The 10,068-nt window shown below is 42.0% G+C and overlaps 1 pseudogene; it reads right to left on the reverse strand.

Moving 5' to 3' along the window:
- Window positions 1-1,389: 1,389 nt before the first annotated feature.
- LOC147153472 (uncharacterized) lies at window positions 1,390-8,995 on the reverse strand (annotated as a pseudogene).
- Between the last annotated feature and the right edge of the window lie 1,073 nt (window positions 8,996-10,068).

The following is a 10,068-nucleotide window of genomic DNA, read 5'->3' on the forward strand; positions in this document are numbered from 1 at the left end:
ACGTGCTGAAACCATCCAATGTTAAGAGTTGCAGTTCCAGCCTTTCTCTTTTTTTCCTCTTTTTTTAGGGGTTAAGTCAGCTCAAGTCACAGTCACGTTGTTCAGGTTGACCCGTCAACAGGATGCAGCCGATGCAGAAGTCAAAAAGGAGCAGTGTTTCACAACCATCCAGATTACTGGAGCGCTGGGCAACTTCCCATCTGAGTGCAAGACAAATGTTCAGATAGTCTCACAAACCCAGCGCTGTGGCGGTTTGGCAAATTCTGAATGCAGATCTGTTCAGTACATTCTCCTCCCATTGCTCTCTCAGTGTACGAGAGGGCGGGTTGTGTCCATGCATGACGCAAACGCTCGATGATTTTAATCATTATCGTCCCAGCAGCTGCCTTGACTTGCATTTTATCTTTCTGTCAAAGCCAACTTACAATTTGTAAGTGAAATCGCTGTTGCTCTGGCTGCATCAGTGTACTCGCACTAATGTAAAATGGCTGCATAATAGCCAGATAACTATTTGCACAGTCTTGTCATAAAAGTAACTAAATGCAGAACAATGATGGCAACAGACAAGCGGGGCTGCTCAACTTGCTTCTGTTGGCTGCCATGCATTGGTGTTGATCACAGTGCTGAAATTACAGCACTACAAATTGGCTGGTGATGGTTATTTGTTCTTCAACCCAAGACTGAAAATAGATTTTAAAAATTGTGCCGTTTTGGAGCCTAAAAATGCAGTATATATGTGATATAGTTACCAATAGAAGCACTTAACTTCACATTTGTCTAATTTGAAACTCACATATTTGATAATAAACCTTTTCACTATCCAATTTTGGATGAGCAGTTGTGTGTAGTATTTTCTTACTAATTTTACCATGAAGTACTACCGTGGAATGCATACAATAGTATCATTTGTGCGGGAGGTATGAACAGGAATAATTTTGCCAAAGAACGGAACTTTGCAAAGACTTGTTTATTGTAATTGTAAACATACCCTACGCATTAGGGGTGCAATGTCAAAAATCGGCATTCGGTACTTAACTTTGTTTTAAGATCACTGTTCGGTTCACATTTGATAGATTGAGTGTCCTAACCAAAAGCTGAGCTGCACTGAATTTGTTTACAGAACAGCCTGTGGTTATAGCGAAGCTATATAGATAAAATTGTATTGTATTGTATTGTATTTTGGTCAACACAAGTGAGTTTCTAGGTTTAATTTTATTACTTTTTGAACACTGAAAAAGTAACATCCAACAGAAAAATGTTAGCAAAAAGTACAGTGCGTGTGTGTGTGTGTGTGTGTGTGTGCACATGTAGCTGATGCTCTCCATTGTTTGTAATTTGAGACCCTGCAGTGGTGGCAAAGTAAATTTGTATTCCGCCCCACGAAAAGTACTAGTTCCTTGCTGCGGTCGTTGCAGACAGGTACATTGCACTGCTGATTTTGCAGACTTTGCTGCTTGGGCAAATCGGACACATTTTACTGTTTCCTTGGGCCTTTCTGCTACTTTTTGTAGCTGAGTTATGGCTTTTGTCACTCTACAGCTTCTCATTGCCTCAATGACGACTGGCATTGGCAGCTGGGGGCAACCTTCCACTTGCCTTCTCATATGCATTGTGACAAGCTTCTTTGAGATCTTATTGAAATGGAGATGTCGTGCATTGGTGAGATGACTCTTGAATTCAGGGTGCTCAGCTGTGAAACAGGGGCGAGTGTAGTCACTTCTGCGGGGTGATGACCCGGTCCATGGTGTACACATCTCGTTTAGTGTGGTTGTAGAATGTGATGACCACAGTTTTTTCTTTGTCATATCTTCATCTACCAGTCTACTATGGTGAATCATGTTCAAGAGCTCAAAGGCCTTTCCTTTCTTTCTGACATAAATGACCTTGGTCCGGGTGCCATTAACGGCAAACTGTGCCGTGAACCAGCCTGGACTTGGGAGGCTTTCATCTGAGGTGGGATGCCTGACTTGTCCTATTGTAGAGTCCCCACAAAAATGAGATTCATGCAATAGTCATAAATGTGATACACGTGCACACACAGTAACAGTGACTATTTTGTTGATACATTATACCAACAAATACTCTGTCAGACAATAGACATGAATGACACACACACACCTGTGCAAAGTATATACAGTAATGTTTGCAAGCTTGCTATTTTATTTTACTGGATACTAGCCTAATTTGTTAGTGATAATAACGCATTGCCTACAAAAATAATTTTTGGGGTTCAAAATTGAAAACAATACATGAAGTGTTATTTGTGAGTAAAATTAGTGGCGTAAGAGGTGACACTTCTGATACAGTGTGTGTGTTTGACAAAATAGATATTGCTGACAGTCACAGGTCATAAAAATAGAAGGTTCCCATCAAATCCCATGAATGAGGGTCATTTTGACCCACTTATGGAAGCCTGGGGTAGTAATACGAAAACTAAAAATGTACGCTAAGCAGGAAACCTATAAAAACGTCCGTTAGTTGTAAAATGTTCTACCTTTGCGATTGTGGGTGGCATTGCTAACAGCTAACATAGCAAGAGTTCACCATGTTTAGATATGTCGGCCATTTAAATCAAAAGAGAAACACATCGAGTGTGTTTTGCGTATAGCAACAGTAGTCACGTCGCCTCCAGACTGCCTCCAACGTGGTGGCTACCCCGGTAGTGACGTCATCGATGACGCGCCCTGCCGTGCTATTTTGACTGACTTACAATGAAGCTTGTTGAGAATTGGCAAAAGGATTATAGCAGCCCCGCCCCGTGAATCCAACTAAAATTCCACTTAGATTTTGATTCTGATTGAGGCATAGAGATTTGGAGTATTTTCATTCCGTTTGGTCATTCGTATTCATTCTAATCGGAATACATGGCTCCATGTAAACCCAGCTATAATGAAATCCACAAATCCATCTACAAAAACTCTCTCCAAATTTAAACTGTTTGTGAAACAGCAAATACTCAGGCTGCTAAATAAAGTTGTGTGTGTTGTGAAATGAAGGTCCACCATGTTCTCATAAAATGCAAACGTGTCCACTCTGTCACTGTCCAACATGTCAGCAAGGGCATCTTGCTGTTTGCATGCTGCTTGAAGTTAATTTATAATTAAGTGTGGGAGCTTGACCGATATGTATTTCTAACAGCATAAGAGCTACTAGAAATTCTTCACTTGTTTTTGTTTTTGAGTATTAGAGTATTATAGTGAATACTTTTTGAATGCGTGTGTTTGTTGTTGGGTCCCAAGTAGATGCACAGCATGCTGTGAGTCAGGTACAGCCTCAATAATTACTTTGCGCTCAAGCCCTAAAATAACGCAGCTGGCCCAATTACAGTCTGAGCTTCATTATATAGCCTCGCAAGACTGAAATAAAACACCAGAGAGAAGTAAGGACATAAGGTTACTTGCCCATTTTTGAGGCACGCTCAAGCACACCTTGTAAATTGAATCTCAGGTCCCCTAAAATTCAAGAGAGATTTTTTTATTTTATTTTTACAGTATGCTGTTTTAAACTTCAGAGCTGGGCGTTCCGTCTATCTAACGGACCGGTCCATTTATCCTTCACTGACGGACACCCCTTTCTCTGACGGTTGATGGAACGATGGAAAAAATGTTTAAAATTGGCTGCCATCCGTCTGCAGCCCAACATTAGTATATATTTCGCGGTGAGGCGTCGATGGCTGCGGCGAGCGCGGGGAGGAAAATAGTGAGTTGTTGTTGCTTGGGGGAAGATTTGAGTGAGGGACCAGGCTGTGAAGAGGCTTCCAAAGCGTAGTGAGTCACTATTTCTCTTTAAACATCGTCCAGCAGGGGGTTAAAAAGTTTAGTCGGACTCGCCGAGGTGGACCGACCTATAGACGGGTACTATTTTTTCCCCCTGGGAAAAAAAAGGCGAATGACGGAAGGGTACCCATGCTGCAGACGGATGACGAATAACGGACGCTCAATTTTTAGTAAAATGCCCAGCTCTGCTGAACTTGGTTGTAATGTATTTTAATATATAAATTATAATATCCATACAACCATCATCTTCTCCCAAATAATCATAATAAATGTATTTTATAATATTTTGCCACAAAGATGGTTGTTCCAATTATTTCCTGCCACCCCTCCTCGACTGGACTTTGAGCACTGTTCACACAGAGCAATAAGAAGCCTTCCAGTGATATGCTGTCGTAGTGTAAGTACTTGGCTTTAAGCGAGATATGCGGAACATTTCTTAACTTGTACTACTCAATGCCAAGACACTGTCATCAATATCATTCCTTTTTTCCTGCTGCATTTAATTGTAGCTCACCGTTTACAGCAGTGGTGCCCAAGTCCGGTTCTCTGAGCAAAGGCGTATATTTTAAGCACACTACCATACAAAAATGTCACAAAAAGTGGATAGACATGAAAATTACATACTTTCTGCCATCTAATAGAAGATAATTTATTTGTTCTGTCTGTCACTATAAGTCACTGACATAAATGGATGAAGAAAGACAAGTTATTTGTTATTTTAAAAAAAAACTCTTTAGGACAATTAAGTGAAATTTGCTCATTTCCCGTGGCACAATATCTCACAGCACACTGGTTGAGAATCACTGCTCTATAGAGCCCCTATCCAGACTTATTTTGGGTGTCTCCCTACTTCAACACACCTGATTCGATTTGTAGAAGCTTGATAGCGATCCTGAACATTTGAATCAGGTATGTTGGAGGAGTGAGACATCTATTATTAGCGGGACAGCGGATCCTGAGGATCATATTTGGGAACCCCTAGTTTACAGTACACTGTTAGGTAGGAGGCAGGCGACGTTATTCCCAGGTATAGGAAACGTTTCAGGTGGTCAGAGCCGGCTCAACTGTCCTCTGCTTTTGAATTGGAATGAGAGAAGCTAGCTCTTGTGTCGTGTACATGTTAGCTAAGGTGCTACCGTACCGTCGTAATTCATTTTACGACACAGAGAGAGGGAGGAGCAGAGAGAGGATTATATTTGTAGTCAGATTTCATGGTTTCTTCACAGCCTCACTTTCATAAATGTGGGGTAATATTGCATTCAAATGTACCAAACAATGAAATGTATCTTGCCCGGTCGGAAGCTCAGCGCCATTAAACCTTCGATTGAGTACTTCAGGTAACAGAAGTTGACTTCATTCTTTTAGCACTGGAGACGTCCATGTGTCACAATTTCATTTTGTCTTGCTCTGTGCTTCCATTCCTCTCTCTCTGCCTCCCACTATTTATCCTACAGACAAGCAGAAACGTCACCATCCTCTTTCCCGCTCAACTCATGGCCTTTGGTGTGGTCAGGCCTGGGTTAAGTTGGGTCTATGCCACGGAGCCTTGTTTAGGTAAGCCTCTTCAAAGCGAGTTAGTGAAAGAGCGTACTGTACAAGGGAAGGGATGTGTAAATACCAGACGGGTGTTAGCATAACACATGCTGGCACCACACATCAGTTACATGCGGCTTGCACAAAACCTTACAAATATACATGTAGCTCTTACACATCTTAACATAGAGGCCGACAAAACAAAGATCTGTGTCATTTGTTGTTCCACGATTGCTCTCAAAGACTCAGTCATGAGCGCTCAAATTCTTTGAGTGTTTTGCCGTAGATGTGATGCTGTTTGACTTGAGCTTATGGGTTGAACACTGTATCCAAAATTAGATTGACCCTCCTTTTTCTTGCATACTGACCACAGCTTGACAGGAAAAGCTTGCCAGTGCATTCTGTGCATATTTATTTTTGCATAGATGCCACTGCATCTGTACATGCTGGTTTAATTGTGTGTAGTGTAGACGATGAGTCTTTATAGACACAGTACAAGCAAGGTTTTATTGCTGGACGCTGCTCTAATCTTACCAAAGCAAGACTGGGTTTGACAAATGACTCAAACAAGCTAAAGGAATGGTGTTGTAGAAGCGGTTGACGGCAGTGGAGTATTTGAAATGAAAAGAAGGAAAAAGGGGCACTGTGGGCCTGGCACAGCTCGGCTTGCTTGGCCTTCAGGCTTCTCCCTGAGAGCTAAGTCTTCTCCCCGGGTGCCTGCCAACTCCCTGTGGTGGTGCAGCTACATGTTCAATTATGCTCTGGAGCCTGCCTGTCGTTCCGTTTGCCTCCTAGCTTGTATTTGTGTCAGTGTGTTGAAAGTGGCAGCAGGAACAATTTGTTCAGGTTCAGCGCTGACTTCAAATTACCGTGGAAACACTATGAATGCTTTGTTTTGATTAGTTTTGATTCAACATTTGTTTACTATAACAATGCGTTCTTTGGGGGGCGGTGGTGGGAGTGCCAGATTCTGAAGAGGTACTTATTTCAAATGAAGAAGAAAAAAAAAAACGACACTGAAGAAGAGGGCTTTGGGGGGTTTACTGTGTAACTAGTTTGGAAAACCAGTGTTAACATTTTTTAATCTGTATGATGTCTTTGTTTGTAAGTACCCCATTTCTAAATTGCAATATACAGTATATGTCGTACTTATTATTTTTTATGTCTGAATTGAGCTGTGAAGTCAGGTGCGCTTTGTAGTCCGGGGTGAGTATTTGGAATTTTATTCAAAGTATCTGGAACGTAGTTCTGACCAGTCAAAACGAGTTAGATATGGCAAGCTGATTCAGCATTTAAAAACTCAGTTTGACAATTCGGAATTCAAATTGTAGTTCAACAAAATATTTCTGACTAGTCATAGATACATTTTGAATAGTTGGAAATTTCATTCAGGATATCTGTAATGTAATTGTGACAAATCAAAACAGCAGATACAGAGGGGTATCTGTAATCAAGTTTTGCCTAGTCAAATTGAATAATGCCCAGGATCAATGATGTCACTTTTGCCTTGGTTTGTCGTGGCCCTAAAGCAAGGGGGCCCATTGCATTGTTCGCGCATGGCATTAACTCAATCACTTCTAGCGCTCCCAGCTTTATGCTATTCATATAGCTGCTTGTCAACAGCAGTGAATGAGTTATAAAAATTAAAAAGTAGACTTCCTTCTATCATCCATTGTGAAATTTGTCACTTAATTTACAATTGACCGCCAGTCATACAACTGCCGCATGCCTCACCGCACATGCACATACAAGGGCACTAACTGGCAAAACTAGCCGTTTTCATTTTGTTTAATCTACTCTAAACTTAAAAATAAAGCATAAAAATGATTAGAAAGCAAGTAAGCAACGTATTTCAATCTCGGACTTGCTGCAGAGCGGACGGGCCGGGGAAAAGCAGGCGATGTGCTTGGACAAACGCTCACAGTTTCCCCAGTGATGGAGAATGACCCGCAGGAGGGAGGAGCCATGTACCCAAACACCGGCGCGAGGCCAGGTGCCCTCCGATGGCGTGGGGCGCAGCTGCCGGTTGGTGTGGTGGTGGTGGAGGTGGGGACTCGGCTGACTGGTGCGTCATGCCGGTCGGTCCGTCCGGGGCGCTTGCTGGAAAGCTGAAGGAGGGAATGTGGATCAGCATTTTCAGGCCACTGATTAAACATTAAGTCCGAGTACCATTCCAACATAACTGATGTTCATTGGGAGGTGTGCGCACAGCTCGCTATTAGCTCCTGTCCAGCCTCCTTGGTTATATTATCTGTCTACGTGTGTTGCCCTATCGTTTGTGTCCCAGTATCATTGCGCCTGAACAGCAACTATCAATGCTAACTGTTCACATGTCACATGTACACCCTGATCTGGTTGCCAGCCAAGCGAAGGGCACATACAGACAAACAACCATTATCACTCACAATCACACAATTTAGAGTTCAACTAACCTCCCGTGCATATTTTTGGAATGTGGGAGAAAACCGGAGTACCTGAAGAAAACCCACGCATGCACTGGGGAGAACATGCAAACTCCACACAGGAAGGCCTGAGCCCGGAATTGAACCCTGGACCTCTGCACTGAGGCGGACGTGCTAACTAGTAGCCTACCGTGCTGCCCGAAGCCTCATATTCTGTTTCAAAATGCGAGACAATGTAAAACGTGTCTCACAGTTTAATACATCTCCAAAAGTGCACATGTGGACATGTTCATTTAATTGGGATCCTTGTCAGAGTATGTGCGCGCACGCTTTCTTGTGGGTCTTGTAAGCGCACGCATGTGTGTGCACCGCCATGGGTTTCTGGAGCTTTCTTAACAGGAGGTCGAGTATTAACACTGCCAATAAAACAACACAAATGGTTGTTCTGGGCCTCACCTTGTTGTTCCACACCCATCCATAAATCCCATTTTCACCAACATCACTAACATAGAAAATGTGCTGTGTTGTGCTGTGCTGCATAAGCACTCTCTGCAAGTAGTATCGTTTAAGAGTCGGCCTGCTGCTCCAACAAGTACCTGTAAATGTGCCTATGTTTGTTCATTTTCGACATTACACGTGGAGGCATTCATACGCACGCCATCGCTGTCATTCTAATGTGGATCAGAGGTGACTTTGCCACTTATATATCTGATCTTCAGGCCTCAGCAGAAAAGACTCAGTGGGCAATTTTCAATGTTGCATAATTACAAAGTTATTGTGACCGAGTGCACAGCCGCGTTTACTGTAATTCAACAATCATTTATAGCAACAACTTTTCTTCAGCTCACTTCTACACTTACCTCAACAACATAGTTTGATCACTGTCAAGCAAAATTCCTCAAAATCATATTATTTTCGAAATTTTTCTGGAGACTTTCTCAGCTGCAGAAGCAGGGTATGCCCTAGACTGGTCGCCAGCCAATCACAGGGCACTTATGATTGGCTGGCGTGGTGTGTCAGAAAGGTTCCAGGATTGGTGTCACAAAAGATATACAATGATGGCTTGAGATTAAAATTCGCATCTCGAATCAACTTTTCCGATTGAAATAATTAACAATGTCATTAAACATTTACAGCGTTTCCCCTCCAAACAACAACATTATTTTAACTAACTGCGTATTTAAATGAGCAAAAAAATGCCACTCCATGATATTGTACTTTATACATTGTGCTCACCTTGGCCACCTCGGGGCAGTATAAGACACAGATGGCTATAGTGTTCATCCAGACGTCTCAACTTCTCTCTCAGTAGGGCACTATTATTAATCTTTTTATCCAGAGGATGAAGACTATACATCTGTGAGTACAATTTATTGTCTGTCTAGTTGTCCTGCGGCTCCGTTTGTGTTCATTCCATTGCCTAAAAGGATCAAGCACTGCAACATAGGTGCTGTTTTGCATCAGCACTAAACTAGTGGACTGAAAGGCTAAGCTAAGTGCTTTTATTTATTTTTTCTTAAATATAGTGTAATTGTACTTATGTTTACTTTGACAATAAATTTCCACTGGGAGTGGAAGTAAACAGCTTGAAACTTCTTTTTTGGAATATTGTTCACTATTTTCCAAAGTGCTGCTCATTGTGAAGTGAGTTGAACCCAGTCCTTGACAGCTGTCAGGCGGATAGTGTCCAGCTAACCCGCAACACTTAGTCCAGCCTGCAGCCATACAAATGTAAAAACATAACATACACTTGACAAAAGAAATTAATATTAAAAAAGCGAAGAGGCTTCCTCACTCCAATTGAGTATCACAAACTTCTGGTGAGGCAAATTGAAATGGTTTGCTCACGAAGGCCCAAGACCTTCACCTGACCTCTCACGATCATTTTGTCCCTTTCCTTTTCACCCTTCTCTTACTCCCACACATGCATTTCAATACGGATCTGTAGATGTACAGTATGTGGGATATCCCCATGGATAGCTGTTTATTAGCCCAGCGAGCCGTGCCACTGGGGAGCAACATTTGTAAACATCATGCCTGGAGAGGCCTCCGTCGTGTGTGCGTGTGTATTTTTCTTTACACATTTGAACAAGAAATCTCAAGAGGAGCCTTTCACTCAGTTTGTTTTTCTGTGTAACATCATCTACAAGTAATGCATGTGCATGTTCTGTTTGATATCACTTCCCTCCAGATAAAAGCTTAGGAAATAAATACAGAAACGTTGGTAAAATGTCTCAAAGAGTGGAGAGGGAACCTTATGAACTATCTGAAATACCTCAGTTAGTAAGACTAAAAGGGTTCATGTAATTTACAATGACTGAGTAAGAAAAATGTCCCCCCATTTATTGATTTGATAA

The sequence above is a fragment of the Filicampus tigris genome, chromosome 1, assembly GCF_054856515.1.
Source record: "Filicampus tigris isolate MCC_2025a chromosome 1, RoL_Ftig_1.0, whole genome shotgun sequence".
NCBI classification, from domain to species: domain Eukaryota; kingdom Metazoa; phylum Chordata; class Actinopteri; order Syngnathiformes; family Syngnathidae; genus Filicampus; species Filicampus tigris.